The 10,413-nt window shown below is 37.5% G+C and overlaps 1 pseudogene; it reads right to left on the reverse strand.

The window, feature by feature from the left end:
• Positions 1–9,530: 9,530 nt before the first annotated feature.
• On the reverse strand, positions 9,531–9,960 carry LOC109676649 (small ribosomal subunit protein uS11-like; annotated as a pseudogene).
• Between the last annotated feature and the right edge of the window lie 453 nt (positions 9,961–10,413).

A 10,413-nucleotide genomic window follows, 5' to 3' on the forward strand; every position in this document is an offset into this window, starting at 1 on the left:
TCACAAAGGGAAGTTCAAAGTGTAGGTGAGGAGAATACAAGGCAGTAATCTTCAACAAAAATTTAACAAGCAATACGAATATCCAATACATAAGTAATAAATACTACAGAAAACTACTAAGATGTGGCCTTTAAAACCCAAACAAAACAATCCGTGGTCCGGGAACTCATTATTGCAGCTGAAAAAAACAGAAGTAAAAGTGGATTCTTGGGAAAATAATATACTATTCAGACAGAAATACAAAAAGCATAACTTAGCCATAGATATACCAAACTCTCATCAATCCTTTTTTAATTATTAGTATATATTCACTGTACAGGGGAGATTAATTGTGACAATTCCAAATAGGATTTCATTGTACATTGGTTAGGACATCCCCATTGTTTATCCCCCTCAATCCCCTCCCACACCACTTGAAGCAATTCATCAGTCCTTTTTTAAAAAGTACATTACTCTGTCTTTTAAATCAATATTTGAATGAACAAAAAAAAAAGAAGTGAAGAATATCTGACATCTTATTACATAAACCCAAGTTCTTTTAAACATCTGATTACTAAGAGTTGGCTAAGGAATTTGAAGAAATACTTAATTGCTGCCAAAGACAATATGCTGCATGGTTTTGTAAAGAGATCAGTACATTGTATCTGCAATATTGATAAGAACATAACACATTACATGTCAATGGGAAACAAGAAACCTTAGTCCATTCAACTCCTTCTAAGTAGAGAATATAGAAGTACCTGCTTCTTCTTCCAGTATCTTCGTCCTTTTATTATTATTATTCATTTATTCACATGTTCATACATTGTTTGGGTCATCTCTCCACCCTGCCCCCTCCCCCAATCTCTCCCCACCTCTCCCCCTCATTTCCAGGCAGGTCCTGTTGTGCCCTTATCACCAATTTTGTTGAAAAGTAGACATAAGCAATAATAAGAAAGACAAAGTGTTTTTGCTAGTTGAGTTAAGGACAGCTATACAGAGAGATTCCTAACATTGCTTTCATGTACCTATGTGTTACAACCCATGTTGATTCATCTCTAACTGATCTTTACATTGGTTCCTGATCCCCTTCTCATAATAACCTCTGTTGCTTTAAGGCTTCTGTATTAGTTCCTCTGGAGTGGGGACATCAAATGCTTTCATGTTTTGGGTTTTTACCTATTCCTATATCTCCTGTATGTGCTTTCCCCTTATCATGTGATCCAAGTCCAACCACAATGCTGCATTTGCCCTAGATCTAAAGTCCACATATGAGGGAGAACATACAATTTTTGGTCTTCTGAGCCAGGCTGACCTTGCTCAGAATGATGTTCTCCAGTTCCATCCATTTACCTGCAAATGATAAGATTTTATTCTTCTTCATGGCTGAGTAAAATTCCATGTGTACAAGTACCATTCTTGATCCATTCATCAATAGTGGGGCATCTTGGTTGTTTCCATAACTTGGCTATTGTGAACAGTGCTGTAATAAACATGGATATGCAGGTGCCTCTGGAGTAATGTGTGTTGCATTCCTTTGGGTATATCCCCAGGAGTGGGATTGCTGAATCCTATGGCAGGTCTATGTTTAGATTTTTAAGAAGTCTCCAAATTTTTTTCCAGAATGGTTGCACCAGCTTGCATTCCCACCAGCAGTGGACTGTGGTTCCTTTTTCCCCACATCCTCGCCAATACCTGATGTTGGTGGTGTTTTTAATGATGGCTATTCTAACGGGGGTGAGGTGGAATCTTAGTGAGGTTTTAATTTGCCTTTCCTTTACAGCCAAAGATGGTGAGCATTTTTTCATGTGTTTTTTGGCCATTTGAATTTCTTCTTTTGAGAAATTTCTGTTTAGTTCACTTGCCTGTTTCTTAATTGGTTCATTGATTTTAGGAGAGTTTAGTTTCTTAAGTTCCCTGTATATTCTGGTTATCAGTCCCTTGTCTGATGTATAGCTGGCAAATATTTTCTCCCACTCTGTGGGTGGTCTCCTCAATTTAGAGACCATTTCATTTGTTGTGCAGAAGTTTTTTAATTTTATGACATCCCATTTATTCATCCTTTCTCTTAGTTGCTGGGCTGCTGGGGTTCTATTGAGGAAGTCTTTGCCTATACCTATTTGTTCCAGAGTGTTTCCTGCTCCTTCCTGTAGTAACTTCAGAGTTTCAGGTCTGATATTTAGGTCCTTGATCCATTTTGAGTTGATACTAGTACAGGGTGATAGACATGGATCTAGTTTCAGTTTCTTGCAGACACTTAACCACTTTTCCCAACAACATTTATTGAAGAGGCTGTCTTTTCTCCATCATATATTTTTGACACCTTTGTCAAAAATGAGGTGGGTATAGTTGTGTGGATTCATATCTGGATCCTCTATTCTGTTCCACTGGCCTTCATGTCTGTTTTGTGCCAGTACCACACTGTTTTTATTGTTATTGCTTTGTAATATAGTTTGAAATAAGGTATTGTGATACCTCCAGCATTACTCTTTTTGCTGAGTATTGCCTTGGCTATTCACAGTCTCTTGTGTTTCCAAATGAACTTTAGGGTAGATTTTTTCAATCTCTGTGATGAAAGTCATTGGGATTTTGATGGGAATTTCATTAAACATGTAGATTGCTTTCGATAGTATAGCCATGTTTACTATGTTGATTCTACTGATCCATGAGCACTGGAGATCTTTCCATCCTCTGTAGTCTTCCTCAATCTCTTTCTTCAGGAGTTTGTAATTCTCCTTGTAGAGTTCATTCACATCCTCTGTTAAATTTACTCCCAGTTATTTGATTTTTTTGAGGCTGTTGTGAATGGAATTGTTTCCATATATTACTTCTCTGTTTGTTCATTTGCTGTATAAAAAAAGCTTATGATTTTTGTAAGTTGATTTTGTATCCTGCCACCTTAATGTAGCTGTTTATGGTGTCTAAGAGGTTTTGGGTAGCATTTTTTGGGTCTTTAAGGTATAGGATCACATCATCTGCAAATAAGGATATTTTAACAGTTTCTTTACCTATTTGTATTCCTTCCTCTTCTTGCCTAATTGTTCTGTCTAGAAATTCCAGGACTATGTTGAATAGGAGTGGGGATAGTGGGCACCCTTGTCTCATTCCTGATTTTAGAGGGAATGGTTTCAGTTTTTCACTGTTAAGTATGATGTTGACTGTAGGTTTGTCTTATATAGCCTTTACAATGTTGGGGTACATTCCTTCTGTTCCTAGTTTTCTTAGAGCTTTTATCATGAAGTAGTGTTGGATCTTGTCAAATGTTTTTTCTGCACCTGTTGAGATCATCAAGTGCTTTTTGTCTTTGCTTCTATTGATGCGCTGTATTACATTTATAGATTTGTGTATGTTGAACCATCCCTGCATCCCTGGGATGAAGCCAACTCGGTCATGGTTTATGATCATTCTGATGTGTTGTTGGATTCAGTTTGCCATATTTTATTAAGGATTTTTACATCTATATTCATTAAGGAAATTGACCTGTAGTTCTCCCTTTTGGAAGTATCTTTGTCTGGTTTTGGGATGAAAGTATTATTGGCTTCATAAAACGAGTTAGGCAGTGTTCCTTCCCTTTCTATTTCATGGAATAGTTTAGGGAGAGTTGGTATTAGTTCTTCTTTAAACATCTGATAGAATTCAGCAGTGAATCCAGCAGGTTCTGGACTTTTCTTTTTTGGGAGGCTCTTGACAGCTGTTTCAATTTCTTTTTGTTTTATAGATCTATTCAGATGATTAATATCCTCTTGGTTCAGTTCTAGGTGGTTGTAAGTTTCTAAACATCTGTCCATTTCTCAAGATTTTCAAATTTATTAGAGTTTAGGCTCTCAAAGTAGTCTCTGATGATTTCCTGGATTTCTGTGGTGTTTGTTGTTATCTCCCCTTTTGCATTTCTGACTTTACTGATTTGGGTGTCAGGTTTGCCAGGGATCTATCAGTTTTATTTATTTTTTCAAAGAACCAGCTTTTTGTTTCATTGATTCTTTCTATGATTTTTTTTGGTTTCTATTTCATTGATTTCAGCCCTTATCTTAATTATTTCTTTCCTTCTGCTTGTTTTGGGATTTGCTTGTTCTTGTTTTTCTAGGAGTTTGAGCTGCAGTATTAGGTCATTGATTTGAGATCTTTCTGTCCTTTTAATATATTCATTCATAGCTATAAACTTTCCTCTCAGGACTGCCTTTGCTGTGTCCCATATGTTCTGGTAGGTCATGTTTTCATGTTCATTAATTTCCAGGAAACTTTTAGTTTCCTCTTTTATTTCATCAATGACCCATTCAACATTGAGCAGTCTGTTGTTCAGCTTCCAATTGTTTGCATGTTTTTTACTGTTGCTTTTGTTGTTGAGTTCTAGTTTTAATGCATTGCTGTCAGATAGAATGCATGGGATTATTTCTATTTTCTTATATTTGCCTAGGCTTACTTTGTGCCCTAAGATATGATCAATTTTGGAAAAGATTCCATGTGTGGCTGAGAAGAATGTATATTGTGCAGAAGTTGGATGAAATATTCTGTAGACATCAGTTAGGTCCATTTGATCTATGGTGTGATTTAGTTCTAGGATTTCTTTATTGATTATTTGTTTGGATGACCTATCTATTGGTGATAGAAGAGTATTAAGGTCTCCCACTATCACTGTGCTGGAGTCTACATATGCTTTTATGTCCTTCAGAGTATGTTTGATGAAATTGGGTGCATTGATGTTGGGTGCATATAGGTTGATAAATGTTATTTCCTTTTGGTATATTTCCCCTTTTATTAGTATGGAGTGTCCTTCTTTATCTAGTTTGATCAATGTAGTTGAAGTCTACTTTGTCTGAGATAAGTATTGCTACTACTGCCTGTTTTCGGGGACCATTGGCTTGGTAAATCTTCTTCCAGCCTTTCACTCTCAACCAGTGCTTATTTCTGTTGAGGAGGTGGGTCTCCTGTAGGCAGCAGATTGTTGGATCTTCCTTTTTAATCCAGTTTGCCAATCAGTGTCTTTTGATTGGGGAATTTAGTTCATTAGCATTCAGTGTTAGTATTGATAGATATGTGGTGATCCCTGTCATTTAGTTGTTTCTGTTGTTTAAGGGTTTGATTGTGTACAGCTGAATCAATGTTACTCTCTACTTTCTTGCCTTTTCTTCTCCTGTGGTTTGGTATTGCCTGCCCTTTCATGGTTTTGTTTGCTTTCATTTTCTGTGTGCAGAATTCCTTGGAGAATCTTTTGTAGTAGTGGCTTGGTGGTCATATATTGTTTTAGTTTCTGCTTATCATGGAAGACTTCTATTGTTCCATCTATTTTGAATGATAGTTTTGCTGGATAGAGTATCCTAGGATTGAAGTTATTTTCATTCAGTGCTTGGAAGACCTCACTCCATGCTCTTCTTGCTTTTAATGTTTCTGTTGAGAAGTCTTCTGTGATTTTGATGGGTTTACCTTTTTATGTTATTTGGGTTTTCTCTCTGACAGCCTTCTATATTCTTTTTCTATTCTCTTTGTGGTTGTTTTAATGATAATATGTCATGATTTAGTTATATTTTGGTCAGGTCTTTTTGGTGTTCTGGAGGCTTCCTATACCTGAATGGGCATAGTTTTCTCTAGATCTGGGAAATTTTCTGTTATTATTTTGTTGAATATATTAATATTCCTTTTGCTTGCACCTCTTCTCCTTCTTCAATGCCCATGATTCTCAGGTTTGGTCTTTTGATGGAGTCAGTGAGTTCTTGCATTTTCTTTTCACAGGTCTTGAGTTGTGTAACTAATAGTTTTTCAGTTTTTCTAATTGCCATTTCGTCTTCAAGTTCTGAGATTCTGTCTTCTGTTTGTTCTATTCTGCTGGAATGGCCTTCCATTTTCTTTTGTATTTCTGTTTCATTCTTTTTACTGAGGTTTTCCATATTGTGACTTACTTCCTCTTTAATATTGTCAATTTTTGCCTTTAATTCGTTTATCTCTCTGTTTATGGTGATCTCAGTTTCAGTTTGGTATTTATTCAGGGTTCCTATGATTTCATTTATTTGTTTCTGTGTTTTCTCATAATCTTTAATTTTGTTGTCTTGGAATTTCTTGAGTGCCTCCTGTACATTTTGGTTGACCATGTCTAGTAACTTCTCTATGAAATTCTCATTAATTACTTGTAGGATTTCTTCTTTCAGGATGTTCTTGTGGTCTTTATTGGGTTCCTTGGTATAGTTCATCTTTGTTTTGTTGGAGTCTGGGTCTGGGTATCAGTTTTCTTCATTTTGTTCTAAATCCTGTACTATTTTATTTTTTGGGGAAGAATGGCTTCCATCCCTTTTTCTTCTTCCCATATTTCTACTAGGTACCAGTTCTATCCCTGGATTATGTGTAATTTAGTATTAGCTGGGTTACACTATTAATACTAACAAAACCAAGAGAGAAGGATAAAAAAGAGAAAGAGATGGAAAGATAAAAGGAAGAGAGAAGAGAGGAAGGAAAAACATGAGAGAGATGGTGGGTGATCAAATAGTAAACCAGGCAGCAAAACCCTTAAAGAAGGGGAAAAAGAAAATAGGAAAAGAAAAAAAAATCACCAATTCTGGAACAGTAGAATTGCAGTGTTAGTTGTTCTGATGTTACTCCTTTAGCATCCAGACCTGTCTGTGTGTGTCTGTCAGGCAGGCTTGGCACCCTCCTGTGGTGGTTGGCAGGTGTGTGGGGTCCCATGGGCCTACAGGCAGAGGCCTCTCATTGAGGCAAACCAGCGGGCCCTTGGATTGTGGGCCTGGCAGAGTAGAGATTGTGTGTGTCTGTGGATTGCTGGCTTAGTAGGCCTTAGGGGCATGGTCCTGGCAGAGATTGTGCAGGCCTGAGCAGCAGCTCCTTGGGCCTATGGGGTAGGACTTGGCATGCAGCACTGGCTACTTTTTTAGTATATTATGGTGTGGAAAAGCCTTCCATGAACTAGGGACTCAGAGTGCTGATGTTTCAGCTCTTCCTCATGCTTTACCTCAGCCAAGTATGTCTCCAGCATCTCAGCAAAGTCCCTGGTTCACAGAGCTCAGGAGGTCTGCAGCTGTGTCCCAGTTGCCATCTTGGATCCCAGTATCCTCATCTTGATGGATTTTCTGACAGAGAATCAGGATAACTACCTGGTCAATTAGCAACAAAATTAAAGATAGGGTGTCAGTTAGACCAAACATCACACTAATTACTCACTTTGTTATTAGGGGCAATTTTGCTGTCATCTAATGGTATTTAATTAAGAAAACAACAAATTAAGTGCCAGTGGCTTGTGTCTGTAATAATAGGTACTTGAGAGGCTGAGATTGAGAGGATTGTGGTTTGAGGCCAGCCCCAGCAAAAATGTTTGCAAGACCTGTCTCACCTGAAAAAAGCTGGACATGGTGGTGTATAGCTATAATCCCAGGAACATTGGGAAGCATAAAATAGGATAGTGGTCCAGGCTTCCCTGGGCAAAAAGTGAGACCCTATCTCCAAAATAACCATACCAAAAAGGGCTGGAAGCATGGCTCAGCAGTAGAGTGCCTGCCTAGCAAGAATGAAGCCCTGAGTTCAACCACAAAAAGAAAATAACAGCTACAAAAACAAAACAACAAAATATCAATGCATATAGAAAAAGTTTAAGTGATACTTGAGTCAAATAAAGGGAATTACACTTGGTTATATATGAAGAAACAATTGAGAAGTAATAAGAAAAAATTTCTGCATTATAAAGCAAATTTTCTGCCAGTCTTTTGCACCAAAGGACTTTTATTTTCATGTAAAAAAAAATTTGAAAAGCACTTGCCATTATGCAAGTTGCATAGAAAGGTGGAAAAAAATAAAACATAGTCCTTGACATTTAGGTTCACTTTTATTGAAAAAAATAAACTCATAAAGAGATAATGGCAATATATTGTGTCAACATTATAATAGAGTGAACTCTGTTAGTGAAGCTCTGGAATTTGGAGAAAGCAACCAACCCTCTGGAGAAATTAGGGAAGGTCAATGTGAAGGGCTGACTGTGGGTAGCATATTGAAGCTTGAGTGAAAAACTAGCTACACAGAAAAGAAGAGGCAGGGAATATTAAACCCTGGAACTACCCCAGACCATTCGTTTACAAAGGAGAAAATTTGCTTCCAGAGTAAGTGACCAAAACAGGTGAGATTTCCTCTTCAAGAAGAAAAAATTCCTGTAAGGGCTGATGAATTCTGGCTAATATGTTGAAACAGCTCTGCCTTAACAAATTTTAAACCTGTCTTCAAGAATCTTCATATTTGTCAAAATCACATCTGTAAGAAAATGAAATATTAATAATGAAAAACAGGACTGTAAAATAGGTACCCTTGTTGGGGGAGGGACTAATGGAAGGGGAGAGGGTGAAGGAAGGAGATTAAGGTGACGGTATATGGTAGATGGACTTCATATGAAACAGAACTAAGAAACCTCTTGGAATTGCTTTAAGTGGGGTGGGGAGAGGCTGAGGGGGAGAGATGATGGGGGCAATGTAAATAATGTGCGCTATAAGTCTAATTCATAGTGATGAATCCCCCCCATAATGAATATATCCTAATAAAAAAAACCGAAAAATATTTTTAAAAAGAAAAGGAAAAGATAAAATTTCTGTTGGTAAAACTCACAGACAAATTAAGAAAGGGAAATTTACAATTATAAAGTATCAAGCCTTTGCTAGAAATTCTTGCCTGCAAGTACATTCAATGCTATTTTTATTGTGATACAAGTCACAACCATACCCTTACTGCAAGGACTGCTGTGTTTGGACTGGTCAGAATCTCATTTTTTTGATAAATGAGGAATGACAATCCTCAGAATTGTGCTTTTCCTAACAAGGGAATGCAGAGATCTCTCTGAAGCAGAGACCTGCATGCTTAATCAAAATGGCTCACACTCTTTAAAAGCAAAGGAAGCTGGTGAATGACCATAAACTGGAGCAAATGTTGAGCAATAGGACAAGACTGTAATTCCCTGATGACAGCCCCTGCACTCAAAGATGTGTAAATCCCCTGTGGGCACAGTGAATTCAGTGGGCGTGCCTCCATCAAATGTACATTAATGAGTACTACAAAGGTTCTCAAACTCTCAGCATTAGTCCCTTGAGCAAATGTGTCTGGGCAGCTAATGTCGCATAGCATATTTATTAAGTCCGTTGCTAACTGACCAGATGGTGTTACTGTTGCCAAAAACAAATGACCTAGTGATTTAATAGAACATAAGATATATAGTTACCTTTTATTTTTCTTTTTTCTCTAAACTGTCCTCAGTGTCCTGCTTTGGAGAATGAGATAAACAAGGACAAACTACTTAAGCAATGCTTCGTAAAATTTCAAAAGATACTCAAAAGATTTGTCTGAGAAACATGACAATCATTACTTTACAAATGAAGAAAAATTCTCAGGAAACTGTATTTTACCTTTAAAGCTTTAAATGGCAAATTCTTTTCAGAAACGATTTAGTCAAAGAATATGGATTGTTTGCCAAATTTCACTATCCTTATTCTATTACAATGAAAATGGCAATGTGCCCCTCTTCTTTTTTTATACAAAGGCAATTTACTGACAGAAAATCATTTTAAAAGTCCTATTCAGAGATGGTGACCACCGTGACCTCCTTTCCTGAAAGTGCTGAAGGAAGGGATAGGGGTGACAGCATCAATCCATTCACTCTTTATATCCAAGTGAGCAAGGGTTCTGAGAGTTGACTGAACCCCAGATCTGGGTGTCTTGGTCCTGTTTCCATCTGTGGCTCAGTGTTTAATATATAGGGTAGTGATGCCCAGCTCCTTGAACCTCTGGGCCACATTCTGGACAGTGAGTATGGCAGCATACAAGGTGTCAGCCTTCACCTTCATTCCTCCAGTCACACAGTAGATGGCTTTCTTGCCACAAAGATGAGTGACATGGACAAAGGTATCATTTAAAGAATGCAAAAATGTGGCAGATGCTAAATACAGGCTTTCCTTCATCCACTTGCAGTGATTCTTCCTTCTTTTCCTTCCCCTTGCAAGGTACCATTTCTGCCCTTTGCCTCCACCAGATTCCAGAATGTGCCCTTAATTTGGGAGTAGTACTCCATTCAGGTGTTTATTTTCTTTAATATAGAACAGGATCAGTCTCTTCTAAAACTATCCCACGTCTCCTGTCACCAGACCCTCAGACTGGTAGCAAGAAAGAAAGGTAACTTGTGTTAAAGTGAGATGGGCCCTTGACCTCTCCCAAATCCACCCTCTTAAATAGAATAGAAATTATTAAGTCTTCTGTTTGAGCCTTGACTTTCATGTTTTTGAGAAGTAGAAAAGAAATGCCATTTTTTTAATTGGAAGGCTTTTCTCTAGATATTAATGATTACGTTCATCTCCAAGGGAAGACCGCATCTTGGCTTTAGCATAAGACAATTTAACACATAATTTGGCTTGGTAACAATAAATGAAGAGTCCAACATGCCATAAAGATGTGTGAAATAGTAAG

The sequence above is a fragment of the Castor canadensis genome, chromosome 7 (assembly GCF_047511655.1).
Source record: "Castor canadensis chromosome 7, mCasCan1.hap1v2, whole genome shotgun sequence".
Taxonomy (NCBI): domain Eukaryota; kingdom Metazoa; phylum Chordata; class Mammalia; order Rodentia; family Castoridae; genus Castor; species Castor canadensis.